Below are 14372 nucleotides of genomic sequence, written 5' to 3'. Positions count from 1 at the left end.
CGTTAATTTTCAAAATGTTTCTTTTTTTAACATACCATGACTAGAACCATATTTTTTTTCTTACAATTCAATACAATAGTCGTCGTATAATTTATGTTGTTGCAACATATTGTAAGTTTGTATACATATTTACAAACATACATACATATGTATGTTTGTATACCGTGCATTTATTTAACATTAGATAGTGTTTTATTTATTGTTATTATTTTTTGGTTGAAGTTTTTTGTCTTAATGGTCTTTGACCTTTTTTATGGCAAAATAAACATTTTTTCCAAATTAAGTGCACTTCTGTTTTTTCACCATATTGAGAAAATTTATACATATAAATAAGTATATGTAATGTAAAAATACAAATTCTAAGAAAAACTTTTCCAAAAAAATATTAAAAAATGCAATAAAATATATTTAAAAACTTGCGATTAATTTATCTTTACGCATAAAGGTACTTAAGTATTTGATTGAATTTTTAGTTTTATACAGAGAAACTTTTATAAAAAAGAACCGTTGCAAAAAGAAAGTTTCAATAATTTCTACTTTAAGAAACTTCTTTGGCTTCATAGAACTCCTTTTTATCATTAATATTTTAAAAACTTACTGTTTTAACACTTGACTTACCATCGAGACTCCACCGGTCCATATATTAACACTATACGTAATCGGTTGACTGAAATACAAATACGTTATATAAGCCAATGTCTGTTAGGAATAGAGTAAACCATGAGAAAGAGATATTTGATGGCGTCACTTGTATAAGATATCATACATCCAACCCAGCATAATGAATGTGACATTTACCTATACAGAGGGTAAAGGAAATATACACGCCTTTTCAATAACATCCGTTGTCAAAGTACGACATTTGTTTTCAACAGATTTGAATGAAACTTACAAGATGATGACATCAAAAAAAATGGAATTAACCCTTAAACGTAAATATATTTTTATAATGATAAAAAAATTTCCGTAATATGCTATTTTTCGAGAAAATGGTGGGTGATAGAAAAAAATAAAAATAGTCGAATTGGTTTCAGTTTTCTGCAATATAATTTATTTTTTAGAGTTTTCCTAAGTCATTCTAAGAAGATTCAATAAAGATCTAATTGGCCCTACACCCATAAAAGGAATCCTTCAAAAAATTAAGGAATCCTTATAATGATCATCTGTGGCTAAAAAATAACTCCACAGCAATACAATTAAACTAAACTGGTTTTATAGGTACCGAAATCTACGTACCAATTTTAAGAGAATCAGTTCATGATTGACCCTATCCCCCATATAAAGTGGAAATTGCTATAACGCTCATTACCGGCTTAAAAACAACTGTAGGGTGACGAAATTCGACATAAACAAGTTTTGTACGACCCCAAACCTCTCTACCGAACTTTGTGGGGATTGGTCAATAATTTACCCCCTTATAAGGTCCCCAACAGAAAATTATTTTAACGCTGTCTTAAAAAAGAATACAGTGATGAAATTCGACACAAACATGACTTGTATGAACCAATATCGTTCTACAAAATTTTACGAATATCGGTGTATAATTGACCCTAACCCACATACTATATGGTCTCCTTCAGAAAATTACTTTAACGCTCACTACTGACTTAAAAATGCGAGTACGATGACGAAATTCTTCATAAACATGATTTGTATAAACCAAAATCATTCTACAAAATTTTTACTAGGATAGGTCTATACTTGACCCTAACTCCCCTATGAAGTACCCTTCAGAAAATGACTTTAACGCTCAGTACTGACTAAAAAATATTTGTATGAGCTAACATCTCTCTACCAAATTTTGTGGGGATCGGTCTATAATTGGCCATACCCCCGTAAAAGACCCCTTCAGCGCACATTAATGGCTTAAAAATACTAGTATATTTATAAAATTCAACATAAACTAGTTTTATATGAGCTAACATATGAAGTCCCCTTCAGAAAATGACTTTAGCGCTCAGTACTGACTAAAAAATACTTGTATGAGCTAACATCTCTCTACCAAATTTTGTGGGAATCGGTCTATAATTGGCCATACCCCCATATTAATGGCTTAAAGTACTAGTATATTTATGAAGTTCAACATAAACTAGTTTTATATGAGCTAACATCTCTCTATCAAATTTTATGAGGATCGGTCCATAATTAATCCTAACCCCGTATAAGGTCCCTTTAAGAAAATTACTTTAACGCTCATTGCTGGCTTAAAAATAAAAATTTGACAAAAATGAGGTACTGAAATCTTCCTACCGACTTTGATGAGAATTGATCCATATATAACCCCTACTCCATATATAAGGTCCTCTTCAGAAAATTATCATTAATTGACCTCCTCACAATATTAACCTAATAATATAAATCAAAACACAAGTTAATTGAAGAAATGCTGAATAATATTGTGTAACTTTTTATACTTTTTCGTTCTTCACTGAATAAGAATAGGTACGTTTCGAAATTTCTATAGTGGGAAACGAAAAACACATGACACTCGGTCCTATTAAATGAAAATTTATAAGATAAACTATAAAAGTACTAACAAAATTTGTACTCAAATTTGATTAGTTAGTATGTTAGATAGTTAGTTAGTTAGTTAGTTAGTTCGTTAGTTAGTTAGTTAGTAGTTAGTTAGTTAGTTAGTTAGTTAGTAGTAGTTAGTTAGTAGTTAGTTAGTAGTTAGTTCGTTAGTTAGTTAGTTAGTTAGTTAGTTAGGTTAGTAGTTAGTAGTTAGTTAGTAGTTAGTTAGTTAGTTAGTAGTTAGTAGTTAGTAGTAGTAGTTAGTTAGTTAGTAGTAGTTTATAGTTAGTTAGTTAGTTAGTTAGTTAGTTAGTTAGTTAGTTAGTTAGTTAGTTAGTTAGTTAGTTAGTTAGGTTAGTTAGTTAGTTAGTTAGTTAGTTGTAGTTAGTTAGTTAGTTAGTTAGTTGTTAGTTAGTTAGTTCGTTAGTTAGTTAGTTAGTAGTTATGAGTTAGTTAGTTAGTAGTTAGGTAGGAGTTAGTTAGTAGTTAGTTAGTTAGGTTAGTAGTAGTTAGTTAGTTAGTTAGTTAGTTAGTTAGTTAGTTAGTAGTTAGTTAGTTAGTAGTTAGTTAGTTAGTTAGTTGTTAGTTAGTAGTTTAGTTAGGTAGTAGTTAGTAGTTAGTTAGTTAGTTAGTTAGTTAGTAGTAGTAGTTAGTTAGTTAGTTAGTTTAGTTAGTTAGTTAGTTAGTTAGTTAGTTAGTTAGTTAGTTAGTTAGTTAGTTAGTTAGTTAGTTAGTTAGTTAGTTAGTTAGTAGTTAGTTAGTTAGTTAGTTAGTTAGTTAGTTAGTTAGTTAGTTAGTTAGTTAGTTAGTTAGTTAGTTAGTTAGTTAGTTAGTTAGTTAGTTAGTTAGTTAGTTAGTAGTTAGTTAGTTAGTTAGTTAGTAGTTAGTTAGTTAGTTAGTTAGTTAGTTAGTAGTAGTTAGTTAGTAGTTAGTTAGTTAGTTAGTTAGTTAGTTAGTAGTAGTTTAGTTAGTTAGTTAGTTAGTTAGTTAGTTAGTTAGTTAGTTAGTTAGTTAGTAGTTAGTTAGTTAGTTAGTAGTTAGTTAGTTAGTTAGTAGTTAGTAGTTAGTTAGTTAGTTAGTTAGTTAGTTAGTTAGTTAGTTAGTAGTTAGTTAGTTAGTTAGTTAGTTAGTTAGTTAGTTAGTTAGTTAGTTAGTTAGTTAGTTAGTTAGTTAGTTAGTTAGTTAGTTAGTTAGTTAGTTAGTTAGTTAGTTAGTTAGTTAGTTAGTTAGTTAGTTAGTTAGTTAGTTAGTGTTAGTAGTTAGTTAGTTAGTTAGTTAGTTAGTTAGTTAGTTAGTTAGTTAGTTAGTTAGTTAGTTAGTTAGTAGTTAGTTAGTTAGTAGTTAGTAGTTAGTTAGTTAGTTAGTTAGTTAGTTAGTTAGTAGTTAGTAGTTAGTTAGTTAGTAGTTAGTTAGTTAGTTAGTTAGTTAGTAGTTAGTAGTTAGTTAGTTAGTTAGTTAGTTAGTTAGTTAGTTAGTTAGTTAGTAGTTAGTGTTAAAAATAAAATTTTTTTTCAACTCAATATAATTTTTTAATTACCTATTTAAATAAATTTTATTTAAATTTGATAAGTTTGGGTTAACAATTTTAAATTTTCCTTTGATCCTTTAATATTTGCTCATTTCCAAAGAGGTTAATTTGCATACTCTTTGCTCTCTTAGGAAAAGTACACGAAAAACATTATCACAAATCGAACTAATACTAACAAAACACCCCCATATAAATGTATATTTTTTTTTTCCAACAACAAAACTACTTTATCGCTTTTTTAACTAAAGTGGGCTGTCCCCAGAGATATGAGTGTTTTTTCTACACACCACTATTTGGAATTATTTTGTTGTGTACGAGTAGATGGGAGAAAACAACAAACATATCTAAACAAAAAATCAAGCTTATGTGGAAAAAGGGGAGCCAACTAGCATATGCACATACACAAATCTATATGAGAGATTAAATGAAAACAAAGAGTAATAATCTTTGCCAGTGTTGGTAAGAAAGTGCAAAAGCAAAAGGCAACTCCCACTTTTGATAGCAAAAATATAACAAAACAAAAAAAAAACTCTCTTTAGATATGGAGATATGTATGGGGTGTTTAATTGTTGTTGTTATTGTTTTATTTATTTTATGTACAACAACAAAAAAAGGTAGTTAAACGAGTTTTTGTTGTTTGTTTACTTTTCTGTTGTTCGTACGTAATGAAACAGAACAGAAGCATTTATAACTTTAATAAAACAATACTGGCCAGACTTGTTGTTGTCCAACCGGAAGCTTAAGAATTTTCATTAGCGTCGGCAAATAGAAATATAAACTTTTCCTAGTGTTTGTGTATATGAGTGTGTTTGTGTGGGTTTCAAACTCCTTAAGTAAACTTTAGAAAAAAAAGTGAGTTGTGATTAAAGCTCCATCTTGAATTTAAGTTTTTTCCCCAATTTTGACCACAACAACAATAATGCTTTAAAAGTAATTGATTGTTGTTTTATTTTTTCTTCGTTTGCTTGCAGTGTATCTTCTGAAAAGTGTTTGCGGTTTTATTATGTATTGTATGTTGTTGTTGTTGTTTGTTTATTATTTCTCCTTAAAGACTTGTGTAAATGAAATTCGCCAACGCGCTACTAGTGTATATTGGTCGTTATTATAATTAACGCGGAAAACGCGCGTAATTTGAAATTTTAACACAAATGTCGGTTACAAAGAAAATTAAACAAATAGGCTTTTCTTAAAAGAAAGAAAAAGCCGACGTTAAAATTAACAAATTGAAAAAAGTGTTTAATAGAAAAAAATTCTCAAAAAATTATAAAATTTTAAACAAATTCAACAAAGTTTTAAAAAATTTAAAAAATTAAAACAAAAAATTTTTTATAAATTCTAAAAATATTATCATTACAAATTAAAAAAAAACAATATTTAAACAAAAAACGCCCCTTATCTAAAAAACAGATTTAAAACGCTTAAAATCAAAAATAACAAAAAAAACTTCAACATAATTAATCATACCAAAAATATTCATATTTAAAGTTATTTCCAACAATAATATATTTAAATATAAAAATATTTAAAACTATTTTTTCTATTGGTCTGATATATAAATACTTGTCTCCTTATACATATATATGTAAGTGTTTCAAAGAGTTTTTGTTATCTCAACATTTGTTGATTTTTAATTTGATTAATTATCTCTCGCTACTAGATACAATAAAAGTATTTGTGTTAAACATCATTTTAATTGTTATGCAGATTTCTTATTATAATTTTTTTTTCTCTCAAATAATTTATATTCAAACAGTGGCTTTGTTTCTACTCAACAATAATTTATAAAAAATTAAAGTGTTTGTAAACGTAAAGATATTAAGAAAAATATTTGTATAAAATTATTAAGTGATTAATTGTTCCATGGAAATTCTGTCATTTTTGTCACTATATATATAGTCATAAATCTTCTACTACCTAAGGAAATTATCTAATAGAATATTTGCATACAAAAGTAAAACAAAACAATACCAGACTAATTAATCGGGAAGTTTTTTTTCTTCTATGGGTAAGTTTAAATAAATTTTTGAAATATTTTCTTTAAAGTAAAACGTTAAAATTTATTCTAAACGATTAAATAGCTAGAAGATAATTTACACTGAAAATAATCCACAATTAACTTTTAGAAAAAAGTTCGTAATATTTACGAAAATTTCTTATATAATACGAAATATTATTTAATCAAATAATATTTTAATTAAAATCTGATTACGATTTTTTTATTTTCGTTAATTTAAACGAACATAAATATAATAATATTAATTATATCATAACTAAATAACCGCTAGACTAACCTATAGACTAAATTATAGATTAGACTATAGACTAGAGTATAGGCTAGACTATAGACTAGACTATAGACCAGACTATAGACTAGACTATAGACTAGACTGTAGACTATAGACTAGATTATAGACTAGACTATAGACTAGACTATAGACTAGACTATAGACTAGACTATAGACTAGACTATAGACTAGACTATAGACTAGAGTATAGGCTAGACTATAGACTAGACTATAGACCAGACTATAGACTAGACTATAGACTAGACTATAGAGTAGACTATAGACTAGACTATAGACTAGACTATAGACTAGACTGTAGACTAGACTAGATTATAGACTAGACTATAGACCAGACTATAGACTAGACTATAGACTAAACTATAGACCAGACTATAGACTAGACTATAGACTAGACTATAGACTAGACTATAGACTAGACTATAGACTAGACTATAGACTAGACTATAGACTAGACTATAGACTAGACTACAGACTAGACTACAGACTAGACTATAGACTAGACTAAAGACTAGACTATAGATTAGACTATAGGCTAGACTATAGACTAGACTATAGACTAGACTTTGGACTAGACTATAGACTAGACTTTGGACTAGACTATAGACTAGACTTTGGACTAGACTGTAGACTAGACTATAGACTAGACTTTGGACTAGACTATAGACTAAACTATAGACTAGACTATAGACTAGACTATAGACTAGACTATAGACTAGACTATAGACTAGACTATAGACTAGACTGTAGACTAGACTATAGACTAGACTATAGACTAGACTATAGACTCGACTATAGACTAGACTATAGATAGACTATAGACTAGACTATAGACTAGACTATAGACTAGACTATAGACTAGACTATAGACTAGACTATAGACTAGACTATAGACTATAGACTAGACTATAGACTAGACTATAGACTAGACTATAGACTAGACTATAGACTAGACTATAGACTAGACTATAGACTAGACTATAGACTAGACTATAGACTAGACTATAGACTAGACTATAGACTAGACTATAGACTAGACTATAGACTAGACTATAGACTAGACTATAGACTAGACTATAGACTAGACTATAGACTAGACTATAGACTATAGACTAGACTATAGACTAGACTATAGACTAGACTATAGACTAGACTATAGACTAGACTATAGACTAGACTATAGACTAGGCTATAGACTAGACTATGGACTAGACTAGCCTATAGTCCAGTCTATAGACTAGACTTTAGACTAGACTTTAGACTAGACTAAAGACTAGACTATAGACTAGACTGTAGACTAGACTATGTACTAGACTGTAGACTAGACTATACACTAGATTATAGACTTGACTATAGACTAGACTATAGACTAGAGTATAGGCAAGATAATAGACTAGACTGTGGACTAGACTATAGACTAGAGTATAGACAAGACTATAGACAAGACTATAGACTAGACTATAGACTAGACTAAAATATAGACTAGACTATAGACTAGACTATAGACTAGACTACAGACTAGACTATAGACTAGACTATAGACTAGACTATAGACTAGACTATAGACTAGACTATAGACTAGCCTATAGACTAGACTATAGACTAGACTATAGACTAGACAGACAAAATGTCTGAGGGGATTACGCGTGCACGTGCCTTGACGGCCTTATTTCACACGCTAGGTAGACTTGGGACAGATTTTTGTGCATGGTTCTGCCGTACCATGTACAAGTACTTTGCTGGAGTACTCAAGCTATCTAATCTCTTGCCAAGAGATGACATTGCGGAATGACAAGTAGCACAATTATGAATGTAGCAGAATGATACAAGTAGCGCAATGATACCAATGACCAATCAAAAGAGAGGGTTCTCCGAAACCCCAACAAACACACCTGAAGAATCCATATTCTCGGTGTGACACTGAGATGTACCAACAGGTATACGTGTTGTTATGAGTAACGCCGTAGCATCCCCAGCCTTCAATGATCCGCTCTGCTGCCTCGTCAACAGCATCGAGAGATATGTATGTATGCCCAGCCAATAAATCAGGATCCCTCTGTATGTAGACATAATGTGACAAAGGATGTAAGAATTTCCAAAGTTAAGGGAACGGACCTCAACTATTAGTCGCGTAGCTTGTTTTAATATACATCCTGTTGCTCCGAGAACTTTCCTAAAGTAAAAGGTATAATATAACAGTACTAGTGTTCCATATTGCAAGGAGACTTCCCGAAATTCCACCAATTTACATCATTTCCATTCTCAGATCATAAAAAAAAGATTTGCGGTATGTCAGGCAACCATAAGGTCAACCTAACAATTTCCCAATATATTCTGGTGGCTTACTACGCGAAGAGTAAGAGTTACTCATTGGGTTCAGGAATTCAGCATAAGTTGTTCTGTCACATCACTAAGTGACATCTGTTGAGATGGCAACTCACCGGAGAGAGAATCCGGACATATGTACTATATAGCAATTTGATATATCAGTCCTTAAACCTACATTCTCTCCCTGCAAATTAGGGTGTTAAACCACAGCTAGATTAACTGGCGCTCTGGTTCAGATATCTGTTAAATCATTCCAAAATAAGGCCAAGGATACATTTGATCATCACCAATTTATAGTTCCGGCAGACTAGAGATATTGGTAGCAACTCTTTTCCACGGTAAATTGCAATAAGGCGAAGTTGGAGATTTCACTAAAGTAACATGCTCCTAGGGGGCCCAGACAAACAAACGGACATGGCTTAATCGACTCAGAAAGTGTTTCTAAGCCGTTCGTTATTTTATTATTTATTTTTGTGTGTTACAACACCCTACTATAGTCGTTTGGGATATATTTAATTTGCTAGACATAAATTTTTTAATTAAGCAATTTAAAAAACTCATCTTTATTAGTATAAAATAAGTATTCAGTAGCTGAAAATAATTATTTTTATTTATTATTAAATGTCCGCCAGGCATTTTGTTGCTTATAACAGCAATTTGCAATCTTAATAGATTTTAAATTGATTTAAAGTGTTTTGCAATTCATATACAAAGCCTTAAAAAATTTAATTGCGGTCATATTCAGTTTTATAACCAACATCATCAGTAAGCTGGTATATTTGATTTATCGTATTATTGGTAACATTTTAAGTAATTTTCAAAAGTCTTGTAAACATCTACATATAACGAATATTGAATTATGGATTTTTATATCTGATATCTTTTGGGTTTTTTGATATGCAAACATAACTAAATTGTTTACTTTGCCTTACACCAGTAATTGGTTGTAGAGTTGTCACTTTGAAGATTTGTCACTTTATTGTTCCTAGGTAATCTAAATTGTGGTCATATAACTAATCTAGTATCTTTCCAAGTTGATAGTACTGCGGGTTATTGATATGTAGGGCACAAAGACACATACATAGATGAACAATTTATCTATCTATACTCGTACACCACTAAGTATTATGTATTTTCAACAGTTTTTAACGCTTAGCTCATGTTTGCTATTTCCTACTTTAGAGGTGAGAACTGTATATAATTTGCAAATGTAATTATGTCATTTGTTTATAAAAATTTCAAATTATTGTCATTATAAACCGTGTATATAGTAAATACATGTTCGCAAATGTCCGCATGAACAACAACAAGTAGCATTTTATTTTTTTTTATTCGAAACAAAACATATACAAACGTAAAGCACTTGAATATGAATTTATGATTTAATAATTTAATAATAACAAAAAATAATGCTTGACAACGGTTAATGTCATTCAAAATAAATAAAATTTCTAATTTATTTATTAAATTCATTGCAAAATGAGATTTTTTTATACATATATACACAATAATTCACATAGTTGTGAAGTGTCTCATATAGATACTTACAGTGTGATGTGAAAGTAATCGTATACATTAAATTAGTTATAAAAATAAAACCATTTACGAAGGGTTTTAAAAACTGTGTACTTAAGTTATTAATTTACTCCAATATAAATATTTATTTATCAAGTACTAACCGAACTCAAATCAAGCACATTTTGCGATTAATTCAATCCTAAACATCATTAATTCAATCTTATGTTCAGTTCATTTCAAGTTTTCATTAAAAAAAGTACATTCTAAGGTTATTTTGATACACAAAAAGATTAAATAGCGCTAAAAAAATGTTTGTACTTAAAGTTCCCGTATCTTGTTTTTGATTTTAGTAAATCCGTACCGTACTATTGACACCACTTTGGATTGATTCAACCCAGGCATGGAAAACATAAATTTTGAAATAACAAATATAGTACTTTTTAGGTTATAAAGTACTTAATTAATCTTTCATTAAACTAAAGACTAGACTATATACTAGACTATAGACTAGACCGTAGACCAAACAATAGACTAAGATATTGACTAGCTTATAGACCAGACTATGGACTAGGCAATAGACTTGACTGTGGACTAGTCGGTAATCAAGACTAGACTATAAACTAGACCATGAACTAGACTATGTACTAAACTATACACTAGACTACTGTCTAGACTATATAATATACTACAACCAAACTATAGACTATACTATAGACTAGACTACAGACCAGAATATACACCAGATTGTAAACTAGACCATAAACTAGACTATGTACTAAACTATAAACTACACTACTGTCTAGACTATATAATATACTAAAACCAAACTATAGACTATACTATAGACTATAGACTAGAATATACACTAGATTGTAGAATATACTATAGAATATAGACTAGACTGTAGACTAGACTATAGACTAGACTGTAGACTAGACTAGACTATAGACTTGACTATAGACTTGACTATAGACTAGACTATAGACTAGACTATAGACTAGACTATAGACTACACTATAGACTAGACTATAGACTTGACTATAGACTTGACTATAGACTAGACTATAGACTAGACTATAGACTAGACTATAGACTACACTATAGACTAGACTATAGACTAGACTATAGACTAGACTATAGACTGACTAGACTATAGACTAGACTATAGACTATAGACTAGACTATAGACTAGACTATAGACAGACTATAGACTAGACTATAGACTAGACTATAGACTAGACTATAGACTAGACTATAGACTAGACTATAGACTAGACTATAGACTAGACTATAGACTAGACTATAGACTAGACTATAGACTAGACTATAGACTAGACTATAGACTAGACTATAGACTAGACTATAGACTAGACTATAGACTAGACTATAGACTAGACTATAGACTAGACTATAGACTAGACTATAGACTAGACTATAGACTAGACTATAGACTAGACTATAGACTAGACTAGACTATAGACTAGACTATAGACTAGACTAGACTATAGACTAGACTATAGACTAGACTAGACTAGACTAGACTATAGACTAGACTATGACGACTAGACTATAGACTAGACTATAGACTAGACTATAGACTAGACTATAGACTAGACTATAGACTAGACTATAGACTAGACTATAGACTAGACTATAGACTAGACTATAGACTAGACTATAGACTAGACTATAGACTAGACTATAGACTAGACTATAGACTAGACTATAGACTAGACTATAGACTAGACTATAGACTAGACTATAGACTAGATAGATAGACTAGACTATAGACTAGACTATAGACTAGACTATAGACTAGACTATAGACTAGATATAGACTAGACTATAGACTAGACTATAGACTAGACTATAGACTAGACTATAGACTAGACTATAGACTAGACTATAGACTAGACTATAGACTAGACTATAGACTAGACTAGACTAGACTATAGACTAGACTATAGACTAGACTATAGACTAGACTATAGACTAGACTATAGACTAGACTATAGACTAGACTATAGACTAGACTATAGACTAGACTATAGACTAGACTATAGACTAGACTATAGACTAGACTATAGACTAGACTATAGACTAGACTATAGACTAGACTATAGACTAGACTATAGACTAGACTATAGACTAGACTATAGACTAGACTATAGACTAGACTATAGACTAGACTATAGACTAGACTATAGACTAGACTATATACTAGACTATAGACTAGACTATAGACTAGACTATAGACTAGACTATAGACTAGACTATAGACTAGACTATAGACTAGACTATAGACTAGACTATAGACTAGACTATAGACTAGACTATAGACTAGACTATAGACTAGACTATAGACTAGACTATAGACTAGACTATAGACTAGACTATAGACTAGACTATAGACTAGACTATAGACTAGAGATAGACTAGACTATAGACTAGACTATAGACTAGACTATAGACTAGACTATAGACTAGACTATAGACTAGACTATAGACTAGACTATAGACTAGACTATAGACTAGACTATAGACTAGACTATAGACTAGACTTTAGACTAGACTATAGACTAGATTGGCACAAATGATTACTAACTTCCCCACTATATCTAATTACACCTTATTTTTTGTTCATATAATTTGAAACTAATTTTATCCACAAAACCACATTTTTTGACGCTTTCCTTTTTATATTCGTTTAACCAAAAACTTTGCCACAAATTAGTATATTTTCACAAGCACTTCTTTTTTACAAAAAAACTTAAACCAACTTTACCAAACCACCTCATTTAAACTGAATTAATTATGGAAATAAAAACACAACTGTCATACGTTTATGTTAATTTTGTTGGTTTTTTTGCATGTTTGTCTAATCATAAATGATGTCAATTTATGTTAATTTTGTGTAAAATAAGACAGAAAAACCCGAACTAAAGACAAACATTTTATTAGTGAGAAAATTAATTTGAAGAAGATATTGATCTTGAAGACAAAGATCAAACTGAAGAGTGAGAAAATGTTTAAAACAAATACATTATCAAATAAACAAATTTAATAGATAACAAAACTATAGATAGCAATTTTATAAAAAAAAATATCTAAAAACAAGGTGTATCCGACAATTTTATGGTCTATTAAAAATTAAATTTTATTATATTTAAAATAAAAGAAACAATAATAATAATGCTTATTAGTTATAAAAGTAATGCTCAAAATTAATTTGCATATAATACAACAAAATAAATCAAGATAACGTAAAAAACAACAACAATTCAAAAACATATATATTTTTTCTCTGTTTTATATGGATTATGAAATTTATGAAAATGTGTCTAAAAAATGCATTTTTATTTTAACTCATATTTGAATGCATAACTTAACAACTTCACGACTGGCATAAATTCTAGCACTTACAGTTTTAATTCTTTTATTATGTACCAAATACATTTTTATTTCTATTTTTATTTATATTTTTTTTTTTTTTGCTACATTTATTTAGCGTGTGTAGTGTTTGTATGCGTGTCGATACTAATTTATTCATATTTATATTTCATTTAAGTTCTTTTTTTCCACTCAATACGAACATTGTAGTCTCATAAATAATGCCATGATAAATGTGTTTTATTCAGTTAGTTATTTTCTTAAATATTATAATTGCTAATAAATCATAAACAACAATACTATTCTACATTCAGCATTGCCACTCCAAATAAACAAAAAAAAAAAAAAAAAAAAAATAGTTTTAACAAAAAGAACAACTACTGAATGCTGTACAGACAATTAAAGCGTTAAAAAACATTAACATTAGTTTTTGCACTAATGTGCAAAATTGTTCATTCTTTCTTGTAATTTTTGGATTTTTTTTTTGCTTTTTTCTTTGAATTTTTTATTTAGTGATATTTTTTTTTTTTGTTAATTTTAAAACTGCTCCATTAAATTAAACGAAGCACACAGATATTGTTTGAAGGCAACATTTTAATACAATTTAATTATAAAAACAAAATTGTTTTAAGACATGAAAATTGTAAGCAAATCGGATTTAATTGAATTTCATAAAACGTAAGACTTAAGACACATACTTTGTTTTATGTCATATATCACAGTAATTAAAAAGTTGAAAATAAAATATTTGAGAAATAAGAAATTAACCCATAGTTATGGGTTAACATACT

The 14372-nt window shown here is 29.3% G+C and overlaps 1 protein-coding gene across 3 annotated transcripts in view; it reads left to right on the top strand.

Annotated features, from left to right (window-relative positions):
• LOC119610081 (GATA-binding factor A) overlaps window positions 1-14372 on the top strand; it is a 76609-nt gene that overhangs the window by 11562 nt on the left and 50675 nt on the right. For 2 of the 3 annotated variants that reach the window (XM_037965177.1, XM_037965174.1), the window contains exons 1-2: window positions 4955-5052; window positions 5796-6047. The exons of the other annotated variant lie outside the window; for it this stretch is intronic. The gene's annotated coding sequence lies outside the window, so the exon portion shown is untranslated. Of the gene's footprint in view, window positions 1-4954; window positions 5053-5795; window positions 6048-14372 lie in introns of those variants that run through there. 3 annotated transcript variants of the gene reach the window in all.

This window comes from Lucilia sericata, unplaced genomic scaffold (assembly GCF_015586225.1).
Source record: "Lucilia sericata isolate MDLA Ls3-8-SP2 unplaced genomic scaffold, ASM1558622v1 Contig001113F_arrow, whole genome shotgun sequence".
NCBI classification, from domain to species: domain Eukaryota; kingdom Metazoa; phylum Arthropoda; class Insecta; order Diptera; family Calliphoridae; genus Lucilia; species Lucilia sericata.
This window is presented reverse-complemented; position numbering and strand designations above follow the sequence as displayed.